We start from the raw sequence: 23,676 nt of genomic DNA on the forward strand, positions 1-23,676 counted from the left end.
AAGGGCAGAGAAGCCCCAGCAAGACACTAGGAGGGACGAATTCACCTTTGGAATCACACCCCATCTCCACCAGACACATTCAGAGGGCTGAAACAAACCTTGTGTGCACCAGGACCCAGAGACTCCACATAGACTGAGACAGAACTGGGTTTGAGTGTCTCCTGTGTAGGTATGGGTCAGCAATGGACTGCCGCAGGGGCAGGGGCCCTGGGTGCAGCAGACTTGGGTATGGCATAAGCCCTCTTGGAGGAGGTTGCCATTAACCCCACCATAGAGTGGCCAGGACTTACACAGGACTGGGAAATAGACTCTTGAAGGGCACAAACAGAACCTTGCCTGCACCAGGACCCAAGAGAAAGGAGCATGACCCCACAAGAGACTGACCCAGACTTGCCTGGGAGTGTCCAGGAGTCTCCAGTGGAGATGTAGGTCGGTGGTGGCCTACTGCAGTGTTGGGGACACAGAGTGTAGCAGTACATGCATGAGGCCTTTTGAAGGAGGTCGCCATTATCTTCATTACGTCCACCACAGTTTCAGCCCAGGTAAATAAGAGGGAGGGAACATAGCTCCACCCATCAACAGAAAATTGGATTAAAGATTTATTGAGCATGGCCCCATCCATCAGAACAAGACCCAGTTTCCCCTTCAGTAACTCTCTACCATCAGGAAGCTTTCATAAGCTTCTTATCCTTCTCCATCAGATGGCAGACTGAAACCACAATCACAGAAAACTAACCAACCTGATCACATGGACCATGCAACCCCATGGACTGTAGCCTATCAGGTTCCTCGATCCATGGGATTTTTCAGGTAAGAGTGCTGGAGTGGATTGCCATTTCCTTCTTCAGGGGATCTTCCCGACCCAGTGATCGAACCTGGGTATCCTGCATTGCAGGTGGGCGCTTTACCATCTGAGCCACCAGGGAAACCCAACATGAGCCACAGCCTTGTCCAGCTCTGTGAAACTATGAGCCATGCTGTGTAGGGCCACCCAAGATGGACAGGTCATGATGGAGAGTTCAGACAAAATGTGGTCCACTGGAGAAGGGAATGGCAAACTACTTCAGTATTCTTGCCTTGAGAACCCCATGAACACTATGAAAAGGAAAAATATAGGACATTGAAAGATGAACTCCCCAGGTGGGTAGGTGCCCAATATGCTACTGGAGATCAGTGGAGAAATAACTCCAGAAAAATTGAAATGGAGCCAAAGCAAAACAACACCCAGTTGTGGATGTGACTGGTGATGGAAGGAAAGTCTGATGCTGTAAATAAAGAGCAATATTGCATAGGAACCTGGCATGTTAAGTCCATGAATTGAGGCAAATTCGAAGTGGTCAAACAGGAGATGGCAAGTGTGAACGTCAACATTTTAGGAATCAGTGAACTAAAGTGGACTGGAATGGTTGACTTTAATTCAGATGACCATTATATCTACTACTGTGGACAAGAATCCCTTAGAAGAAATGGAGTAGCCACCATAGTCAACAAAAGAGTCTGAAATGGAGTACTTGGATGCAGAATGATCTCTTTTTGTTTCCAAGGCAACCATTCAATATCAGAGTAATCCCAGTCTATGCCCTGACCAGTAATGCTGAAGAAGATGAAGTTGAATGGTTCTATGAAGACCAACAAGACCTTCTAGAACTAACATCAAAAAAGATGTCCTTTTCATTATAGGGGACTGGAATGCAATAGTAGGAAGTCAAGAAATACCTGGAGTAACAGGCAAATTTGGCCTTGAAGTGCAGCATGAAGCAGGGCAAAGGCTAATAGAGTTTGGCAAAGAGACTGCACTGGTCATAGCAAACATCCCTTCCAAAAACACAAGAGAAGACTCTACACATGGAAAGCACCAGATGGTCAACACCAAAATCAGATTGATTATATTCTTTGCAGCCAAAGATGGAGAAGCTCTATTAGTTCAGTTCAGTTCAGTTCAGTTCAGTCGCTCACTCATGTCTGACTATTTGTGACCCCATGAATTGCAGCACGCCAGGCCTCCCTGTCCATCACCAACTCCTGGAGATCACTCAAACTCACGTCCATCGAGTTGGTGATGCCATCCAGCCATCTCATCCTGGGTCGTCCCCTTCTCCTCCTGTTCCCAATCCCTCCCAGCATCAGAGTCTTTTCCCATGAGTCAACTCTTCACATGAGGTGGCCAAAGTACTGGAGGTTCAGCTTTAGCATCATCCCTTCCAAAGAAATCCCAGGGCTGATCTCCTTCAGAATGGACTGGTTGGATCTCCTTGAAGCCCAAGGGACTCTCAAGAGTCTTCTCCAACACCACAGTTCAAAAGCATCAATTCTTCAGTGCTCAGCCTTCTTCACAGTCCACCTCTCACATCCATACATGACTACTGGAAAACCACAGCCTTGACTAGACGGGCCTTTGTTGGCAAAGTAATGTCTCTGCTTTTCAATATGCTATCTAGGTTGGTCATAACTTTCCTTCCAAGGAGTAAGCATCTTTTAATTTCATGGCTGCAATCACCACCTGCAGTGATTTTGGAGCCCCCAAAATAAAGTCTGTCACTGTTTCCACTGTTTCCCCATCTATTTGCCACGAAGTGATGGCACTGGATGCCATGATCTTTATTTTCTGAATGTTGAGCTTTAAGCCAACTTTTTCACTCTCCTCTTTCACTTTCATCAAGAGGCTTTTTAGCTCCTCTTCACTTTCTGCCATAAGAGTGGTGTCATCTTCATATCTGAGGTTATTGATATTTCTCCTGGCAATATTGATTCCAGTTTGTGCTTCTTCCAGTCCAGCATTTCTCATGATGTACTCTGCATAGAAGTTAAATAAGCAGGGTGACAATATACAGCCTTGATGTACTCCTTTCCTATTTGGAACCAGTCTGTTGTTCCATGTCCAGTTCTAACTGTTGCTTTCTGACCTGCATATAGGTTTCTCAGGAGGCAGGTCAGGTGGTCTGGTATTCCCATCTCTTGAAGAATTTTCCATAATTCATTGTGATCCACACAGTCAAAGACTTTGGCATAGTCAATAAAGCAGAAATAGATATTTTTCTGGAACTCTCTTGCTGTTTTGATGATCCAGCAGATATTGGCGATTTGATCTCTGGTTCTTCTGCCTTTTCTAAAACCTGCTTGAACATCTGGAAGTTCACCATTCACGCATTGTTGAAGCCTGACTTGGAGAATTGTGAGCATTATTTTACTAGCATGTGAGATGAGTGCAATTGTGCAATAGTTTGAGAATTCTTTGGCATTGCCTTTCTTTGGAATTGGAATGAAAACTGACCTTTTCCAGTCCTGTGGCTACTGCTGAGTTTTCCAAATTTGCTGGCATATTGAGTATAGCACTTTCACAGCATCACCTTTCAGGATTTGAAATAGCTCAACTGGAATTCCATCTATACAGTCTGCAAAAGCAAGACCAGGAGCTGACTGTGGCTCAGATCATGAACTCTTTATTGTCAAATTCAGACTTATATTGAAGAAAGTAGGAAAACTATTAGACCCTCCAGTTATGACCTAAATCAAATCCCTTATGATTATATAGTGAAAGTGACAAATAGATTCAATGGATTAGATCTGATAGACAAAGTGCCTGAACAACTATGGACAGGGGTTCGTGACATTTTACAGGAGACAGGAATCAAGACCATCCTCAAGAAAAAGAAATGCAAGAAAGCAAAATGGCTGTTTGAGTAGGCCTTACAAATAGCTGTGAAAAGAAAAGTGAAACACAAAGGAGACAAGGAAAGATATACCTATTTGAATGTAGAGTTGCAAGGAATAGCAAGGAGAGTCAAGAAAGCCTTCCTTGGTGATCAGTGCAAAGATACAGAGGAAAACAATAGAATGGGAAAGACTAGCTATCTCTTCAAGAAAACTAGAGATACCAAGGGAACATTTCATGCAAAGATGGGCAAAATAAAGGACAAAAATGGTATAGACCTAACAGAACCACAAGACATTAAGAAGAGGTGGCATGAATACACAGAAGAACTATAAAAAGGCTCTTCATGACCTAGGAAATCATGATGGCTTGGTCACTCACCTAGAGCCAGACATCCTGGAATGTGAAGTCAGGGGGCCTTAGCAAACATCACTATGAACAAAACTAGTGGAGGTATTGGAATTCCAGTTGAGCTATTTCAAATCCTGAAAGATGATGCTGTGAAAGTGCTGCACTCAATATGCCAGCAAATTTGGAAAACTCAACAGTGGCCACAGGACTGGAAAGATCAGTTTTCATTCCAATCCCAAAGAAAGGCAATGTCAATGAAGGCTCAAACTACCGCACAATTGCACTCATCTCACATGCTAGTAAAGTAATGTTCAAAATTCTGCAATCCAGGCTTCAATGGTACATGGACCTTGAACTTCTAGATATTCAAGTTGGATTTAGAAAAGGCAGAGGAATCAGAAATCAAATTGCCAACATCTGCTGGATCATCAAAAAGCAAGAAAGTTCCAGAAAAACATCTATTTCTGTTTTATCAACTATGCCAGAGCTTTTGACTGTGTGGATCACAAGAAACTGTGGAAAATTCTGAAAGAGATGGGAATACCAAACCACCTGACCTGTCTCTTGAGAGATCTGTGTGCAGGTCATGAAGGAACAGTTAGAACTGGACATGAAACAACAGACTAGTTCCAAATTGGGAAAGGAGTACATCAAGGTTGTAGGTTGTCACCCTGCTTATATAACTTATATGCAGAGTACATCATGAGAAACGCTTGTGTGGATGAAGCACAACCTGGAATCAAGATTGCCAGGAGAAATATCAATAACCTCAGATATGCAGATGATACCACCCTCATGGCAGAAAGCAAAGAGGAACTAAAGAGCCTCTAGATGAAAGTGACAGAGGAGAGTGAGAAAGTTGGTTTAAAACTCAAAATTCAGACAACGAAGATCATGGCGTCTGGTCCCATCACTTCACAGCAAATAGATGGGGAAACAGTGGGAACAGTGAGGGAGTTTTCTTGGTAGGGGGCTCCAAATCACTGCAGATGGTGACTACAACCATGAGATAAAAGACGATTGTTTCTTGGAAGTAAAGCTATGACCAAGCTGGACAGCATATTAAAAAGCAGAGACATTACTTTGCCAACAAAGTTCTGTCTAGTCAAAGCTATGGTTTTTCCAGTAGTCATGTATGGATGTGAGAGCTGGACTACAAAGAAGGCTGAGCAACCCCAATGATTGCAGCATGCCAGGCCTTCCTGTCCATCACCAACTCTGGGAGCTTACTCAAACTCATGGCTATTGAGTTGGTGAAGCCATCCGACCATCTCATCCTCTGTTGTCCCCTTCTCCTCCCACCTTCAATCTTCCCCAGCATCAGAGTCTTTTCAAATGAGTCAGTTCTTCACATCAGGTGGCCAAAGTATTGGAGTTTCAGCTTCAGTATCAGTCCTTCCAATGAGTGTTCAGGGTTTCTTTCCTTAAGGATTGACTGGTCTGATGATCTGTCTAGATTCCATATATATGCATTAACATAAAATATTTTTTTCTCCTTCTAACTTCACTCTGTATAATAAGGTCTAGGTTCATCCACCTCGTTAAATAGACTCAAATGTCCTCCTTTATGTCACTGAATAATATTCCATTGTATTAATATATATGTACTACAGCTTCTTTATCCATTCATCTATAGATAGACATCTAGGTTGCTTCCATGTCCTAACTATTGTAACGTTTTAGTCACTCACTCCTGTCCAACTCCTTGTGAGCCCATGGACTGTAGTCTGCCAGGCTCCTCTGTGTATGGAATTTTCCAAAGAATATGGAAGTGAGTAGCCATTCCATTCTTCAGGGGATCTTCCCAACCCAGGGATTGAACCCCAGTCTCCTGCATTGCAGGTGGATGCTTAACTGCCTGAGCTACCAGGGAAGCTATTGCAAGTAGTGCTGTAGTGAACACTGGGGTACATGTGTCTTTTTCAATTATGGTTTTCTAAGGGTATATGCCCAGTAGTGGGATTGTTGGCTCATATGGTAGTCTTATTCCTAGTGTCTTAAGGAATCTCCATACTGTTCTCTGTAGTGACTGCATCAGTTTACATTCCCATGGACAGTGCAAGAGTGTTCCCTTTTTCCACAGCCTCTCTAGCTTTTATTGTTTGTAGATTTTCTGATGATGGTTATTCTCACCTTGTGAGGTGATACCTCATTGTAATTTTGATTTGCATGTCTCTAAGGCTGTATATTGTCACCCTGCTTATTTAACTTCTATGCAGAGCACATCATGAGAAATGCTGGACTGGAAGAAACACAAGCTGCAATCAAGATTGCCGAGAGAAATAGCAATAACCTCAGATATGCAGATGGCACCACCCTTATGGCAGAAAGTGAAGAGGAGCTGAAAAGCCTCTTGATGAAAGTGAAAGAGGGGAGTGAAAATGTTGGCTTAAAGCTCAACTAACATTCAGAAAACTAACATCATGGCATCCAGTGCCATCACTTCATGGGAAATAGATGGGGAAACAGTGGAAACAGTGTCAGACTTTATTTTGGGGGCTCCAAAATCACTGCAGATGATGACTGCAGCTATGAAATTAAAAGATGCTTACTCCTTGGAAGGAAAGTTATGACCAACCTAGACAGCATATTCAAAAGCAGAGACATTACTTTGCTGACTAAGGTCCCTCTAGTCAAGGCTATGGTTTTTCCAGTAGTCATGTATGGATGTGAGAGTTGGGCTGTGAAGAAGGCTGAGCACTGAAGAATTGATGCTTTTGAACTGTGATGATGGAGAAGACTCTTGAGAGTCCCTTGGACTGCATGGAGATCCAACCAGTCCATTCTGAAGGAGATCAGCCCTGGGATTTCTTTGGAAGGAATGATGCTAAAGCTGAAGCTCCAGTACTTTGGCCACCTCATGCGAAGAGTTGACTCATTGGAAAAGACTTTGGTGCTGGGGCGGGATTGGGGGCAGGAGGAGCAGGGGACAACCGAGGATGAGATGGCTGGATGGCATCACTGACTCGATGGATGTGAGTCTGAGTGAACTCCGGGAGTTGGTGATGGACAGGGAGGCCTGGCGTGCTGTGATTCATGGGGTCACAGTCAGACACGACTGAGTGACTGAACTGAACTGAACTGAACTGAATAGTGAGTGATGTTGAGCATTTTTCATGTTTTTATTAACTATGTATGTGTATGTTTTCTTTGGAGAAATGTCTCTTCAGATATTCTGCCCACTTTTTGATTGGGTTGTTTGTTTTCTGGTATTGAGCTTCATGAGCTGCTTGCATATTTTGGAGATTAATCCTTTGTCAGTTGTTTCATTTGCTATTATTTTCTCCCATTCTGAGGGTTGCCTTTTCTATAAACTTTGTTTATAGTTTCCTTTGCTGTGCAAAAGCTTTTAAGTTTAATTAGGTCCCATTGGTTTATTTTTGTTTTTATTCCCATTACTCTATAAGGTGAGTCACAGAGGATCTTGCTGTGATTTATGTCAAAGAGTGTTCTGCTTATGTTTTCCTCTAGGAGTTTTATAGTTTCTGGTTTTACATTTAGGTTTGTAATCCATTTTGAGTTATCTTTGTGTATGCTGTTAGGAAATGTTCTAATTTCATTCTTCTACACATAGCAGTGCAGTTTTCCCAGCATCACTTATGATGAGACTATCTTTTCTCTATTGCATATTCTTGCCTCCTTTGTCAAATATAAGGTGTTGGTGGGTGTGTGGGTTTATCTCTGGGCTTTGTATCCTATTCCCTTGGTGTATATTTCTGTTTTTGTGCCAGAACCATACTGTCTTGATAATTGTAGCTTTGTAGTCTGAAGTCAGGAAGGTTGATTACTCCATCTCCATTCTTCTTTCTCAAGATTGTTTTGGCTATTTGTGGTCTTAATGCATTTTTGACTTATGATATTTTCAAGTTACAATGGGTTTACCCAGATACAGCCCTATTATAAGATGGGGAGGTCTATAGACCTCTTTCTCTTACACCAATTCAACAATATTACTACCATCTTTCACTCCTTTATCACCATGATCAATGTTGTGCTCTCTGCTAGGTCGTTTCTATTAAGAAAACATCAGGCCATTATTTCTTATCTTCACATGGCTTCCCAGGTGGCTCAGATGGTGAAGAATCTGCCTGTAAGGCAGGAGACATGGGTTCAATCCCTGGATTGGGAAGATCCCCTGGAGAAGAGAATGGCAACCCAACCCAATATTCTAGCCTGGAGAATTCCATGGACAGAGGAGCTGGGTAGGCTACAGTCCATGGACTCACAAAAAGTTGGACAGGACTGAGCAACTAACACTTTCACAGTTTCATATATAGATTATACTTTCAGCAACTGATAGCATTTGCTCTTATTTGGGGCAAATTTCCTTTAAAATATACATATTTGTTTATTTTATTACTTGGCTGCACCAAGTCTTAGTAGCGGCATGCAGGATCTTTGATCTTTGTCGAGGCATGCATAATCCGTAGCTGCAGCATGTGAACTCTTAGCTGTTGCCTATGGGATCTATTTCCCCAACCAGGGACCGGGCCCCCTGCCTGGGGAGTGTGAAGTCCCAGCCATGGAGCACCAGGGAAGTCTCAAGGCAAACTTCTTTCACAGATGTATGTAACATACATCTCTATGTGCAATATTGGAACATGAATATTTGAAGGTGTTGACTGAACCAGTATTCCTTATCTAAGACCATATTCCCCAGGCTTTCTACTGACATCAAAGTGGTATCAAAAGAGGCCCAGACAACTTTCCTTCCATAGCCCCCTATGCTTTCTGCCTGCTCTCCACCTCATTCACTGCCCCAACAAGGCCTCTCTGCTGTTCCTCAAATAAGCCACACTCACTGTTTCCTAGGGCTTTTTCAACGTCAGTTCCATCTTTCAGGAATGTTCTTCCCTCAGATATCCACTTGGACTACTCCTTCACCCCTTTGTAATTGTTGTCTCTAATCACTGTTTCCATTTTTTCTTCTCCTTCCTATTCTCATATGAACACAGTCCAATCAGGGTTCACCTCCACCACTCAACTGAAATTTCTGTCCCAAGGTCATGACTAACTTCTACATTGTTCAGTCCAATGATCAATTCTTAATCCTTACTGGACCTATCAACAGCATTTGGCACAGCTCATAAGTCACTCCTCCTCAGTTTACTGTCTTCAGTTGGCTTCCAGGACCCTGTTCTCCTGGTTTCCTCTTACCTCCCTGGCTGCTTCTGCTCAGTTACCTTTACTGGTTCCTCTTCTCCTCCTGAACCTCAAAATAGGAGTGTGCCCAGGCTTGGTCCCTGTTCTTCTCATTTCTATCTACCCTCCCTTGGTGATATCTTCCAATTCAAACACTGTAAAACACTTTTTATACTTATAACTCTTAAATCCAAGTCTGTAGATTGGATCTGTATCACAACATACAGTCTAATATATCCAACTGCCTACTCAGCACCTCCACTCAGATGTCTAATGGACATCTCAAACTCAAACTGTTGCACATTGAATTCCTGATCTTTTCCCCAAACCTGCTCCTCCTATAGCCATCTGCATCTCAACCGATGGCAGTTCCTTCAGCCCGTATGTTAGAGAGAATCACAGCTGTGTGTTAAATTTGCTCAGTTGTGTCTGACTCTTTGTGACCCCATGGACTATACAGCCCACGGAATTCTCCAGGACAGAATACTAGAGTGGATAGCCATCCCCTTCTCCAGGGGATCTTCCAAACCCTGGGATCGAACCCAGGTCTCCCACATTGCAGGTGGATTCTTTACCAGCTGAGTCACCAGGAAAGCCCAAGAATACAGCAGTGTGTATCCTTAAGCTTCTCCAGCAGATCTTCCCAACCCAGGAATCGAACTATAGTCTCCTGCACTGCAGGCAGATTCTTTACCAGCTGAGCTACCAGGGAAGCCCAGTCCATATAGTTAGGGCAGAAATCTTGCCATTATCTTCTCTCCCACTGTACATATAGTGAAGTTGCTCAGTTGTGTCTGACTCTTTGCAACCCCATGGACTGTAGCCTACCACTCTTCTCTGTCCATGGGATTTTCCAGGCAAGAGTATTGGAGTGGGTTGCCATTTCCTTCTCTAGAGGATCTTCCCAACCCAGGGATCGAACCTGGGTGCCCCACATTGTAGGCAGACACTTTACCATCTGAGCCACCAGGGAAGTCCTGGGAAGTCACTGTACATATAACTCATCAGGAAATCATTTGGGTTCTTCCTCAATGTATCCAAAATCCAATCCTTCTCACATCCCCATCGCTACATATAAGGTCCAATTTGCCATGATTTCTCATCTGAATAACTGAAATAGCCTTCTAACAGATCTCTCTGTTTTTAATCCTTGATCCTCTGTGGTGTATATTCTGGGCAAAAATTGTGATAATTTTTAATATAAATGAAATCCTTGTACTTCTCTGCTCAAAACCTGAAAAAGATAGTGAATTCCACTGAGTGAGAGTCAAAATCCCTACAAAACCCTACATTTTCTGGTTCTCCATTATATCTCTGACCACTCCATCTGCTCTCTTCCCCACTTACTCTGTCCAATCTGTGGCCTCCTTACTGTCCCTTAAAAATGCCAGGCTCACTATTGCCATGGAACCTTTGCAATGTCCCTCTAGAAGGAGTGCTCTTTTCCATGTTATCCATTTATTTAAACCCTTTCACCTACATTAAGGCTCAGAACTCACCATTTCAATGAAGCCTATCTGAACTAGCCTATTTCATATTGCAACTTGCACAGCCCTACTCTATCTGCCTTCCCGTGCTCTGTTTTCATCATTCTCTAACACAATATATAGCTTATTTACTTGCTGTGTATATTGATTTATTTCAGTCTTCCTCCATTGAGATGTAAAGTCCATAAGGGCAGAGATCTGTTTTGTTCACTGATTCTAAGTACCTAGATTTGTACACAAAATGACGTTTTTAAAATGAATTTACTCATAATTTTTGTATTACAATAAGTTATATCACACTGCAAGTAATTGTCCACAACTTGACTTTTCACCCAACATTATGATTTTTAGATTTATCCATGTTCATCTATAACATATATACATCCATTTTAACTGGTATATAATATGCCATTTTATGAATAGTTTCCTTAGGCATGCCATTCTTGTAAACATCTTTGAGTTGCTTCTCTTTTTTTGCTATTACAAAGAATGCTGCAGCGAATACTCTTGTTATAGCCTTTCATTACTCTATGAATATGTTTTCTAGAGCTGGAATTGCTAAATGACACGTATTTGCATCTTCAACCTCACTGTGTGTGCATACTCAGTTGCTTCAGTCATATTTGACTCTTTGGACTGTAGCACACCAGGCTCCTCTGTCCATAGGATTCTCCAGGCAAGAATACTGGCGCGGGTTGCCATGCCCTCCTCCAGGGGATCTTCCTGACCCAGGGATTGAATCTGTGTCTCTTATGCTTCTTGAATTGGCAGGTGGGTTCTTTACCATTACCAGCACCTGGAAAGCCTATTCAACCTCACTGCTGCCACTGCTAAGTCGCTTCAGTCATGTCCGACTCTGTGCGACCCCATAGACAGAAGCCCACCAGGCTCCCCTGTCCCTGGGATTCTCCAGGCAAGAACACTGGAGTGGATTGCCATTTCCTTTTCCAATACATGAAAGTGAAAAGTGAAAGTGAAGTCGCTCAATCGTGTCCGACTCTTAGTGACCCCATGGACTGCAGCCTACCAGGCTCCTCTTCTCATGGGACTTTCCAGGCAAGAGTACTGGAGTGGGTTGCCATTGCCTTCTCTGTTCAACCTCACTAGACACTGCCAAATAGTAATTACATCAATTTACACACACAGCTATAGAAGAGTACCCATTTCCCCCACATGCTTGCAGTTAATTATTTTTAATTTTTTTAAACCAATTTAACAGATGAAAATGAGCATCTCCCTAGTGTTGAACCTGCCTTTCCCAGATTATGTCTTGGGTGTGATCTCTTTATAGATTTTTCTGAACAAACATATTTCTTTTCCTCTTCTGTGAATTATCTTTTGATGTCCTTTACCCATTTTTCTGTTGTCTTCTTTTTTTAATTATCTTATTTGTTTATTTATTTGGAGGGCTGCACTGGGTTTTAGTTGCTGCACACATCCTTTTCTCTAGTAATGGCTAGCAGGGGCTACTCTCTAGTTGCAGTCCATGGGTTTCTCATTATATTGCGTTCTCTTGTTGTGCAGCACAGGCTCTAGGGCACAGGGGCTCCAGTTCCCAGGCTTTAGAGCACAGGTTTAATAGTTGTGGCAAAGTTGCTCCGCAGCATGTGGGATCCTCCTGGACTAGGCATGGAAATCGTGTCTCCTCTATTGCAGGCAGATTCTTTACCACTGAGCCACCAGGGAACCCCTTGTTTGTCTTCTTAATATTGCTTCTCATGTGGCTTTACATAATTTATATTCTAATTATTGGTCTGTAACATACTTTGCAAAATTTCTGTGTATTCCAAAAAAATCTTTACTGCATTCCTCTTTTGTTGGCTTGGTTTATAAACCGTTCTTATTTGGTTTACAATAAGTGTAACTGAAATAAACCTGTTTGAGGAAAGAACGACTTTTGGTATACATGCAACACTACTAGTGAGAAAGTTTTCTATCAGGCAGGTAAGTATAACACACATACAGAAAAAGGCCATTTCTTAATTGTACATCTTGATGAATGTTCACAAAATGAAGACACCCAATAAAACCAGTCCCCAGATCAAGACCATTCTTTATCCATCAATCATGCACCCTTTCTCCACTCTTTTGCAGTGCAACATCCTTGATAAATCAATTTTCTGTATATGCTTTTTCTAGTTTTGTAATCAATTTTCAACTTCCACAAAAAATGGGCTTGTTAATATTAATCTTTTTATTGGAGTGTTACTGGACTTATGGATTAATTTGAGGTGATTTGCTAACTTTTGGGAGGCTTCCCGGATGGTGCTAGTGGTAAGAATTCACCTGCCAATGCAGGAGATGCAAGGGATGAGGGTTTGATCCCTGGGTTCGATCCATGGGCTGGGAAGATCCCTTGGAGAAGGAAATGACAACCCGCTCCAATATTCTTGCCTGGAAAAACTCATAGACTGAGGAGCCTGGTGGGCTACAGTCCATGGAATCCCGAAAAGCTGGACATGACTGAAGGGACTGAGCACACCTGCAAAATGTAAAATGTTAAATTTTAAATATTTAAATTTAAATCCATAAATACAGAAGTATTTTTTAATAAGTTGTAAGTATTTCGTTTCTTTTCCTGTTCCATCTTTGGAGGATGTGGGTTTACTATTTTTACTTTTCTCATGGACTTTGATGAGTACTGTAGGTAATAGCAGGTCAATTCTGGATAATCCCATGGATTGAAGAGCCTGGTGGGCTACAGTCAATGGGATCGCAAAGAGTCTTACATGGCTGAAGTGACCAGGCATGGACGCACACATATATGTCCTATGATTTTGAGGAGCAGTCTTCTGAACACATCAGAGTTCCTGCTCGAGCTATGTGCTTGAGTGTGCCAAGTTGCTTCAGTCGACTTGGACTGTTTGCAACCCTATGGACTGTAGCCCGCCAGGCTCCTCTGTCTGTAGGATTGTCCAGGCAAGAATACTGGAGTGAGTTGTCATTTTATCCTCCAGGGGATCTTCCTGACCCAGGGATCGACTCTGCCTCCCTTATGTCTCCTGCATCGGGAGGCAGGTCCTTTACCACTACAGATATCTGGGAAGCAGTGCTCAAGCTACAGTGGCTCAGAAAAGGAAAAATAAGATTCTGTGGTGGTGTAAAATGGCCTCCAAGTGGCCAGAGTCACTGATGGCAGCGAGCACTTGAGTTATGGAGGTCAGTCAGACCCTCTCAGGAATCTCAAACTAGTTTTCTTTCTTTCTTTCTTTTTCTTTTTTTTCCAATTTAGGTGACTTTCCGTACATCTTTTGAAAGTTCACAAGCAGAAATAGTAGCCATATATCAGCTAAAGCAAATGGATGCTCTTTTTCCTATATGGCATACTTGCTAAGTCACTTCAGCCCTGTCCAACTCTTTGCGACCCTATAGATGGTAGCATGCCAGGTTCCTCTGTCCATGGATTCTCCAGGCAAGAATACTGGAGTGGGTTGCAGTGCCCTCCTCCAGGTGATAGTGTGTGTGTAGTTGTCATTTTATCACATATATTGATTCATTAAACCCCTACAGTCAAGACAGGTACATTTCCATCATCACAAAGGCCTCCCTCCTCCTACCCCCTTATAGTCACGCATGGTATTCTGGTCCCTCAATTCACCTCTCTAAGCATCAGCAGTGATGAATCTCTTCTCCATCTCTATAATTTTCTCATTTTGAGAAGGTTATATGAATGGCAACCTACAGTTTGTAAACTTTTCTTTGGTAATTTGTTATGTACTAAATTGTGTCTCCCCCAAAGGTCTGTTGAATTCCTGACCCCCAGGACCTCCGAATGTGACCTGATTTGGAAATGGAGTTGTTACAGCTGTAAGTAGCTCCAGTGAGGTCATATTGGAATAGAGGAGACCCTTATCCAGTACGACCATTGTCCTGACAAGAAGAGAAGAGACACAGAAACCCAGGGGAGAATGCCCTGTGATGAGGGAGACAGAGATGGAAGTGCTTTAGCTCTAGGTCATGGAACCCCAAGGACTGCTGTCAACCACCAGAACCCAGGCAGCACAAAGGGAGGAGTCCCCCATCCAGGTTTCAGAGGGAGCAGGGCCCCTGAAGCCATGACTTCAGACTCCTTGTCTCCAGATTGTGAGACAATACATTTCTGTTGTTTAAACCACCCAAATCCTGATACTTTGTTGTGGCAGGCCTAGAAAACTAATACAATAACCTTTCTGTTTGAAGAACTTCCTTTAACCAATGCTAATGACAAATTCTCTCAACTTCTCTTTATCTGATCACTTTTTTTTCTCTCTTTCATTCCTGAAGGATAGTTTCTTAAGGTATGGAATTCGTGGATTAAAATTCTTTTTTTTCAGCACTTGAAAAATATTCTGGCACTTCTCCAAGGTTTAGATGAGAAATCTGTCTTCATTCAGACTTATGGTAGGTACTGTTTCCTTTTTCCTTTGGTTGTTTTCAAAGTTTTTTCTTAATTTTTAGTTTTCCGCAATTGAGTTACAATGGGTCTTGGTGTGGATTGATTATTTGGGGTTTGCTTCGCTTCTTAGATCTTTAGGCTTATCCTTTCACCAAATTTGGGGAAATTTCAGGCCTTATTTCTTCAGATACTCTTTCTTCTTTCTTTTCTCCATCTGGGATTCTGATGATCCTTTTTTTTTTTTTTTTTTCCTACAGATTGCTAAGGTTCTGTTCAGCTTATTATTATTGGGGTTTTTTTGGCCTGTTTTCTCTCTGTTGTTCAGTTTGGGTGAATTCTATTCATATTCCTCAAGTTTACTGATTCTTTCCTCTGTCACTTACACTATACTGTTGACCCCATCCACTGAGTTTTTAAAAGTTTCCGTGATTACATTTTTCAGTTCTAAAAGTTTCATTTAGTTCTATGTTGTAATTATAACATCTGGATTTTGTTTGTTTTGTTGAGATTTTCTGTTTTGACATTTGTTTCAAGAGGATTTGTACTTGATTGTTGAAACTTTTTTTACAATGACTTGTATTCACTCAGGCTGCTATAACAAAATTATATAGACTGGGTGACCTTTAAATAAAACATGTATTTCTTACAGCTCTTAAGTCTGGAAGTCCAAAATCAAGGTGTTGGGAGATTTTGTGCTTGTAAGGGCCTTTTCTTTGGCTTGCTAACAGCTGTCTTCTTACTTTTTAGTGTCCTTTTTTTTTTTTAAGGTCACTAATCCCATCATGGGGTTCCACCTTCAAGACCTCATCTCAACACTCCTGTGCACGACTGCCTCCATGAGAACAAAATGATGTCTGCATTTCTATCTCAGAAAATAGGCCACTCCCTAGCTGCTGCTGCTAAGTCACTTCAGTCGTGTCAAACTCTGTGTGACCCCATAGACGGAAGCCCATCAGGCTCTGCCGTCCCTGGGATTCTCCAGGCAAGAACACTGGAGTGGGTTGCCATTTCCTTTTCCAATGCATGAAAGTGAAAGTGAAGTCACCCAGTTGTGTCAGACTCTTTGCGACCCCATGGACTGCAGCCTACCAGGCTCCTCTGTCCATGAGATTTTCCAGGAAAGAGTACTGGAGTGGGGTGCCATTGCCTTCTCCACTACTCCTTAGAGTAGTGACTAAAAAACACTGCAGGAATGCATTTCAGTGTTTAGAGGACTGTTGAATTAATGGACTATTAAAAAGGAAGCTCAGAATTTCAGTGTTTATTTAAAAAGGGAAAATGGATATTTTGGGATACATTTATTTTCAGTATTAGTTATATATTTGTTCAGTTCAGTTCAGTTCAGTCGCTCAGTCGTGTCTGACTCTTTGCAGCCCCATGAATCACAGCACACCAGGCCTCCCTGTCTTTCACCAACTCCCGGAGTTCACTCAGACTCACATCCATCAAGTCAGTGATGCCATCCAGCCATCTCATCCTCTGTCGTCCCCTTCTCCTCCTGCCCCCAGTCCATCCCAGCATCAGATTCTTTTCCAATGAGTCAACTCTTCGCATGAGGTGGCCAAAGTATTGGAGTTTCAGCTTTAGCATCATTCCTTCCGAAGAAGTATATAACATTTTCTGAGTCCTGCCTGTACAACACAAAAGGATGGCATGTACTCATCCTTTTCACTCCTTACTTAAATTGCACTCAGGCACTATTGAGTGTGGCTTCCCAAGTGGCACTAGTGGTAAAGAACTTGCCTTCCAATGCAGGAGATGTAAGAGACATGGGTTCGATCCCTGGGCTGGGAAGATCCCCTGGAGGAGGAAATGGCAACCCACTCCAGTATTCTTGCTTGGAAAATCCCATGGACAGAGAAGCCTTGCAGGCTACAGTCCATGGGATAGCAGAGTCAGACACAACTGGGCAACTAACTCTACTCTCTAATCTCTTTCCTACATGGCCTGCTTGCTAAGTTGCTTCAGACCTGTCCAACTCTTTGCAACCCTATGGACGGTAGCATGCCAGGTTCCTCTGTCCATGGATTCTCCAGGCAAGAATACTGGAGTGGGTTGCCGTGCCTTCCTCCAGGTGATCTTCCCAACCGAGGGATCACACTCACATCTCTTACATATCCTGCCTTGGCAGGCAAGATCTTTAACACTAGCGCCACCTGGGAAGCCCTTTCCTACATGCCGCATAGTTCAAAGAGTTTCTGGTGGAGGTCACAGCAAGTTTAAAGATTGCTGCTGTGATTGATCCACAGGGAGCCAATGGGGGAGGGGCATTCAGTGACACATGACATGGGATGACCGAGTGACTGGCCTCCCTGACTTGCATTTTATCCAATCATATATGGACCTTGCCGTGACATCAGGGTAGACTGGGCTTATAAAGCCAGGCACCAGCCCTCAGAAACCACCCTGTACTTCCCTCTGAGCTGTGGGGAAGGTGAGTCTGAAATGGATAAGCCATCGTCTAAGCTGTCTGAGGAAGACCTGGGCAAGAAGGAACTGAGCTCTGCGAAGCCGAGCCCTTCAAAACGGAGCCAAGGAAGGCAAAGAAGATACCAAAGGGCCACCGCGGCTGCAGCCGCAGCGGCCGTCACAGTCGCCGCCCCCCAAGAACATTGAGAGCTTCGCCAGCTATTTCCCCAGGGTGCTAAAGCAAGTCCACATGGGCTTGAGTCTCTCACAGGAGGCCGTGAATGTCATGAATTCCTTCGTGATGGATATGTTCGGGCACATAGCCGAAGAGGCTGGGCACCTGGCCCGCAACAACAAGCGCTGCACCATCACTCCAGAGAGATCGAGACCTCTGTGCACTTGCTGCTGCCTGGGGAGATGGGCAAGCATGTCGTGTCAGAGGCCACCAACGTGGTCATCAAATATACCTCTGGCAGATAGGCTGACCCCTGACCACAGGAACTTTGCAAACCAAAAGCTCTTTTCAGAGCCACTCACTCGGCAGGAAAAGACCTGCAGCACTGAACAGTCACTTGCACTCTGGGTTCTCGCCCTGTGCTCTACTGTCCATGGTTAAAATATTCCTACCCTGAGGAAAGCATTATAAACCTCATCAATATGTGTCTGTAGTGTCAATTGTTCTACGGAAAATCATGAGCTTTTTTAAACCATATTGCATCTCATCACTTTCCTAAAAGGTCATTTCTATCCATGGTTTCTCTGTCAGCCAGTTTAGGGATCTTTATGGTCAAAATTCTTTCTATGAAAGTTTCATTGACCTTTCATATTGTCATTCTCTCACCTGTATTTAGGAGTATCATTCAGAGATTTTTATGTTCAATATGGGAATCTATAAAATGTAGTAGCACATATAAATGCCTTCCCAGGTGGCACTAGTGGTAAGAACCTCCCTGCCAATGCAGGTAGATGTAAGAGAGGTAGGTTTGATCCCTGGGTCTGGAAGATCCCCTCGAGAAGGGCATGGCAACCCACTCCAGTATTGCCTGGAGAATCACATGGACAGAGGAGCCTGGTGGGCTGTGGTCCATAGGGTCACAAAGAGTCAGACATGACTTACATTTACACAGCAGATATAAAAATCATAATTACCCATTCCTACTCTTTTAACATATCTGAAATCTGGATTCAGTTAAAAACATAAAATAGGACCCTACTGCCATTTAAAATTTGAAAATCTAATTTTCTGGAATCAAGCAATGTACCTTCTGAAATTAGTATTCTACCTAATTCAGATTTAACTCTTTTTTTTTTTTCACAGCCTGTAACATTTTGGGGTTTATGCAAAAGTCTTGGTTAAGTGCAGTTTTGCCCAAATGATGAGATCACTGAATGACAGAAGCTGTAGCCACAGTCTCCATAGCAACAGCCAATGGGACTGGCAACTCAGTAAGCCAAATGATAGGACCAAAGTGTGGTGGCGGACCAGCGATGAGCCAATAACAGCTTTCCTGTGATTTTCAACTTGGAGATTGATTAGGAAGGAGTTGTGATGGTTTATTTGTTGATTTTCTGTTCAGGTGGTTGCTTTTAACCATGGTGATTTAAGTACAGGCATCCAGATCTGGTAGTGGGACATGTCTCTAGTTCTTGCATCAAAATAAGAGAAGGATGTTCAGCAACCCAGAGAATTCAGAGGACTCCTTCTTCTAACTCTAGCAATTTGAGTGTTAATGCTTATAATAATGTTTATTAAATTTAATATCCATTGTGTTTCTTGGTTCATTGACCTGTTCTTTTGTTTTTCTGTAGGTATGTGGGTGACTTTCGGTGTAGTTGGTGATTTTACAATTCCTTTTTTCCCATTAATTTCTAGCTTACTACAACATTGAAAAGAGAATGCACTACATGATTTCAATCTTTTGTAATTTTCTATAATTTTCATTAGAATTCAGTATTTCATCATATTTTAAACTATACTTGCTTAAACTCTTAGTAAGAACATACTGTAGAGCAAAGGGAAGTATAGCAATTATTTTTGTAGTAACTTTGAACAGTGTAATATATAAAATTATTGAACCTTGTGTTGTAAACCTGAACTAATATAATATTGTAACTCAGCTAAACTTAAATAAAAATTTTCAAAATTTAAAAAAATTCTCGGTACTCCTGGATTTGGATGTAGAAACCTGTGAACAATGTCAGTATCAGCCAAACGATGAGAGAAAACTAGAGAAAATGCAGAATTCTAGCCTTTTCTTGAGCCCAGATTTAGTGCTTTGTTAGGTCAGTCAGACATGATAGAGTTCTATAATGTCTAAATTATTGTTCTAGTAATTTCATTTCCCATTTTATTCTCATTCTCCCATGTGTATTATGGAATTCTTCAGAAGTATTTTATGTGTGATATGCAGTAGATAAAGTGAAGAAACAGAGCAATAGATAAAGTGAAGAAACAGATATACCTATCCACTACCTATATTATACTTATCACACATATGCCAGATTAAGCATGCAAGTAATTTTATGAATAGGGATTGATATATAGTACAGGAATGGCAAAACGAACTTTTCACAAAGATTTAACTTTTCTAGTTCCCTGGTTTCTGAAATTATATTAAACATTCATACAGATGTTTCAAATCAATGTTTTTCTAGCAGAGAATCAGTTGCTCTTTAAAACACAAGCTTCCATGGCCTGCAATTTTACATCCATTAGAGAGTGTCCAGCAAGAGCAGCTCAATCTCCTGTCTCCACTGGTACAACCAATGGTCAACTGGCAAGCTGTGAGCCACAGCTGTTGAGTGAAAGTGTGTTTGAGTGACCAGGGCTGAACAGATATAGTATTTCTATGAAATTCAGCCTGAAGGGAGAAGGAGCTGTGATAGTTTGCCAGTTATTTTTTGGTTCCATATTTCTTTTTAATCATGGGGATAAAATATGAACTCAGATCAGGTCATATCTTCAGCCTCTTGCATCATTTTAGAAAAGGATTATTACTAATATAAACTTTAAGATATCTCCTTTTACCTCAAGACTTTTGAATGTGAAGTTCATGTTAAGGGTCATATATTTCCTATTGTGGTTTTTTCTTAGCCCTTAAAATTATATCTGAATTTTACTTATGCCATTTTTTCTATAAGTGTATTGATGAATTTTAAAGAAATGGATATCCTATTACTTTTCATTTTAAACTGATTTCTAATTTAGTACATCTGCAGAGAGAGAACATTCTGTGGGATTTCAATCCTTTGTAATATTTTTATTTGCTTTAGATCACTGACTTCTGCCTCACTGAATACAATAAAGTCTTTGTGTGGAGCATAACAAACTGTGGAAAATACTTAAAGTGATGAAAACATCATACCACCTTACCTGTCTCCTAAGGAGCCTTATGCAGGTCAAGAGGCAAGAGTTAGAACCAGATATGGAACAATGGAGTGATTCCAAATTGGGAAATGAGTACGTCAAGTCAGTGTATTCTCAGCCTGCTTATTTAAATTCTATGCAGAGAACATCATCGAAATGCTGGAATGGATGAAGCACAAGCTGGAATCAAGATTTCTGAGGAAATATCAGCAACCTGACATATGCAGATGACACCACCCTAATGGCACAAAATGAGGAGGAACTAAAGAGCCTCTTGATGAAGTTGAAAGAGGAGAGTGAAAAAGCAACCTCAAAACTTAACATTAAAAATGAAGATCATGGCATCTGGTCCCAACACTTCATGGCAAATAGATGGGGAAAAAGTGGAAACAGTGACAGACTTTATTTTCTTGGGCTCCAAAATCACTGTGGATGGTGACTGCAGGCATGAAATTTAAAGTCGCATGCTCCTTGGAAGAAAAGCTATGACAAAGCTAGACAGTGTAGTAGAAAGCAGAGGCATCACTTTGACAGCAAATGTCCATCCAGTCAAAGCTATTGTTTTTACCAGTAGTCCTGTGTGGATGTGACAGTTGGACCATAAAGAAGGCTGAGTGCCGAAGAATTGATGCTTTTGAACTGTGGTCTTGGAAAAGATTCTTGCAAGTCACTTGGACAGCAAGGAGATCAAACCAGTCAATCCTTAAGGAAATCAACCCTGAATATTCATTGGAAGGATGGATGCTGAAGCTGAAGCTCCAATACTTTGGCTGGTAGCTGAGTCATTGGAAAAGACCCTGATGCTGGGAAAGATTGAGTGCAGGAGAAGGGAGCAAAAAAGGATGAGATGGTTGGATGGCATCACCAATCCAACAGACATGGTTTTGAGCAAACTGCAGGAGATAGTGAAGGACAGCGAAGCCTGGTATGCTGCAGTTCATGGAGCCACAAAGAGTCGGACATGACTGAGAGACTGAACAACAACAACATAGAGGTAAGACAGAGGGTATCAGGTGTGATTATTTTCTTGGTAACATAGAGGGTATCAAGAGAAATTATCTTCTGGCCCTTTCTTTCTTTGCTTGCTTCGTTGTGTGTTTCTAATCATGGCGATTTTAAAATATATTAGTTATCTGAAACTGATGTATGAAATGCCAAAAATCGGTATATTGAACAGTACGTACTTAATGTCTCACGCTTTTGGAGGCCAGAAATCCCACTGAAGATGTTAGCTGGTTTGTTTCCTTCAGAGTGATGTGAAGGAAGCCTCTGTTCCAGTTCTCTCTCCTTGGCTTGGGGTGATGGCAGTGACCCTTCCATATCTGGTCACAGTTTCCTCCCTATATGAAGATTTATGTGTACATATTTCCCATTTTTAAGTGGATACAGGTCATTTTGGATTAGAAGACATCATAATGAACTTGATTCCTCCAGTATAAATCCTGTCTCCATAAACACGTATTACATGTCAGTTACCAGGGTTTAGTATATCAGCACAAATGTATTAGGGAAAGGAATTCAACCCAGAGAAGACAAGAATTTTGAGTCTAGGTGGGCATAGCTGTTGAATTTTCCATTGTATTGAAACCAATTTTTTTCACAGATAAATGCTGGTATGATATTTACTAGGTGGTATAGTTACAATTTTTTAATTCTTCAAACATATAAGCATAGAATATTGATGGAAAGTCTTACTTATATAGAATTTTTTGATGAATGAGGGTATCCAAATCCCTGTGCAATTTGGCAAATATTGAATTTTTGATAATCACATGTCGTTTATCGATGGATGCATTATAAATTACTTCAGAACTTAGTGCATTAAGGGAGCGATTATTTATGATTTCTTATGTATCTATGTGTGAGGTGAATGCTTCTGCTGATGTGTCTAGTAAGTGTCAGGATTTTTTGTAGCTCCCTCTGTTTTTCATAGTCCCTTGTGCACTTTATATAACATTGCTTCAAAATTAATAGTGTATAAGACAATTCTCTGCATTCTAAAACGGATGCTTAATAATCAGTAATGGTGTGTACATACTTATATAATAATAATAAAGAGAACATTGGTGAACACTGAAGGGAAAAAAATAAAGTCACTCCTCTCATGTAATTTCCTCAACTATTTCAATAGTGAATAATTTTATTCAGTTTATAAGTTTTTGATGTTCCCCTCTATTTGAAGAGAGAAGTTATGATTTCATTTCAGTCCTTATAAATTCATTCTGGTTTGTTTTATTTTTTCTTTAATTAATATATTTATTTTACTTTTTAAAATTTATTTATGTATTTATTTTTTCACTGTTGATTTATTACCCTTTATTAACCTAAATATGAATTAATACAGAAAGAACTGGCATGTTTGTGATATTGAGTCTTCTCATTTACAACCAAAAATAATGATTAAGAGTTACATTTTTCCTCTGAGATAATTATTAGTAGAGTACCTTAAGGACCATTGCATTTTCTTTATTTTTTAATATTTGAAAATTTTATTTATTTTTTATGAAGAATAATTGCTCTACAATATTAGTTTCATTTCTGCCGTACATCAACATGAATTAGCCACAGGTGTACACATGTCCCCTCCCTCTAGAGTCACCCTCCCACTTCCCATCCTTTCCCACCCCTCTAGGTTGTTACGGAGCCCTGGTTTGAGCTCCCTGAGTCATAGAGCGAATCTCCATTGGTTGTCTGTTTTATGTGTGGTAGTGTGTATGCTTTATGAAATAAATCAGAGAAAAACAAATACCGCATGTTAATGCATATACATGGAATCTAGAAAGATGATACTGATGAACCTATTGGCAGGGCAGTGACAGAGACACAGGCATAGAGAGTAAAATTTATTTGTTTTAACTGGAGGCTAATTACTTTACAATATTGTAGTGGTTTT

Source organism: Ovis aries, chromosome X (genome assembly GCF_016772045.2).
Source record: "Ovis aries strain OAR_USU_Benz2616 breed Rambouillet chromosome X, ARS-UI_Ramb_v3.0, whole genome shotgun sequence".
In the NCBI taxonomy this organism is placed as follows: Eukaryota; Metazoa; Chordata; class Mammalia; order Artiodactyla; family Bovidae; genus Ovis; species Ovis aries.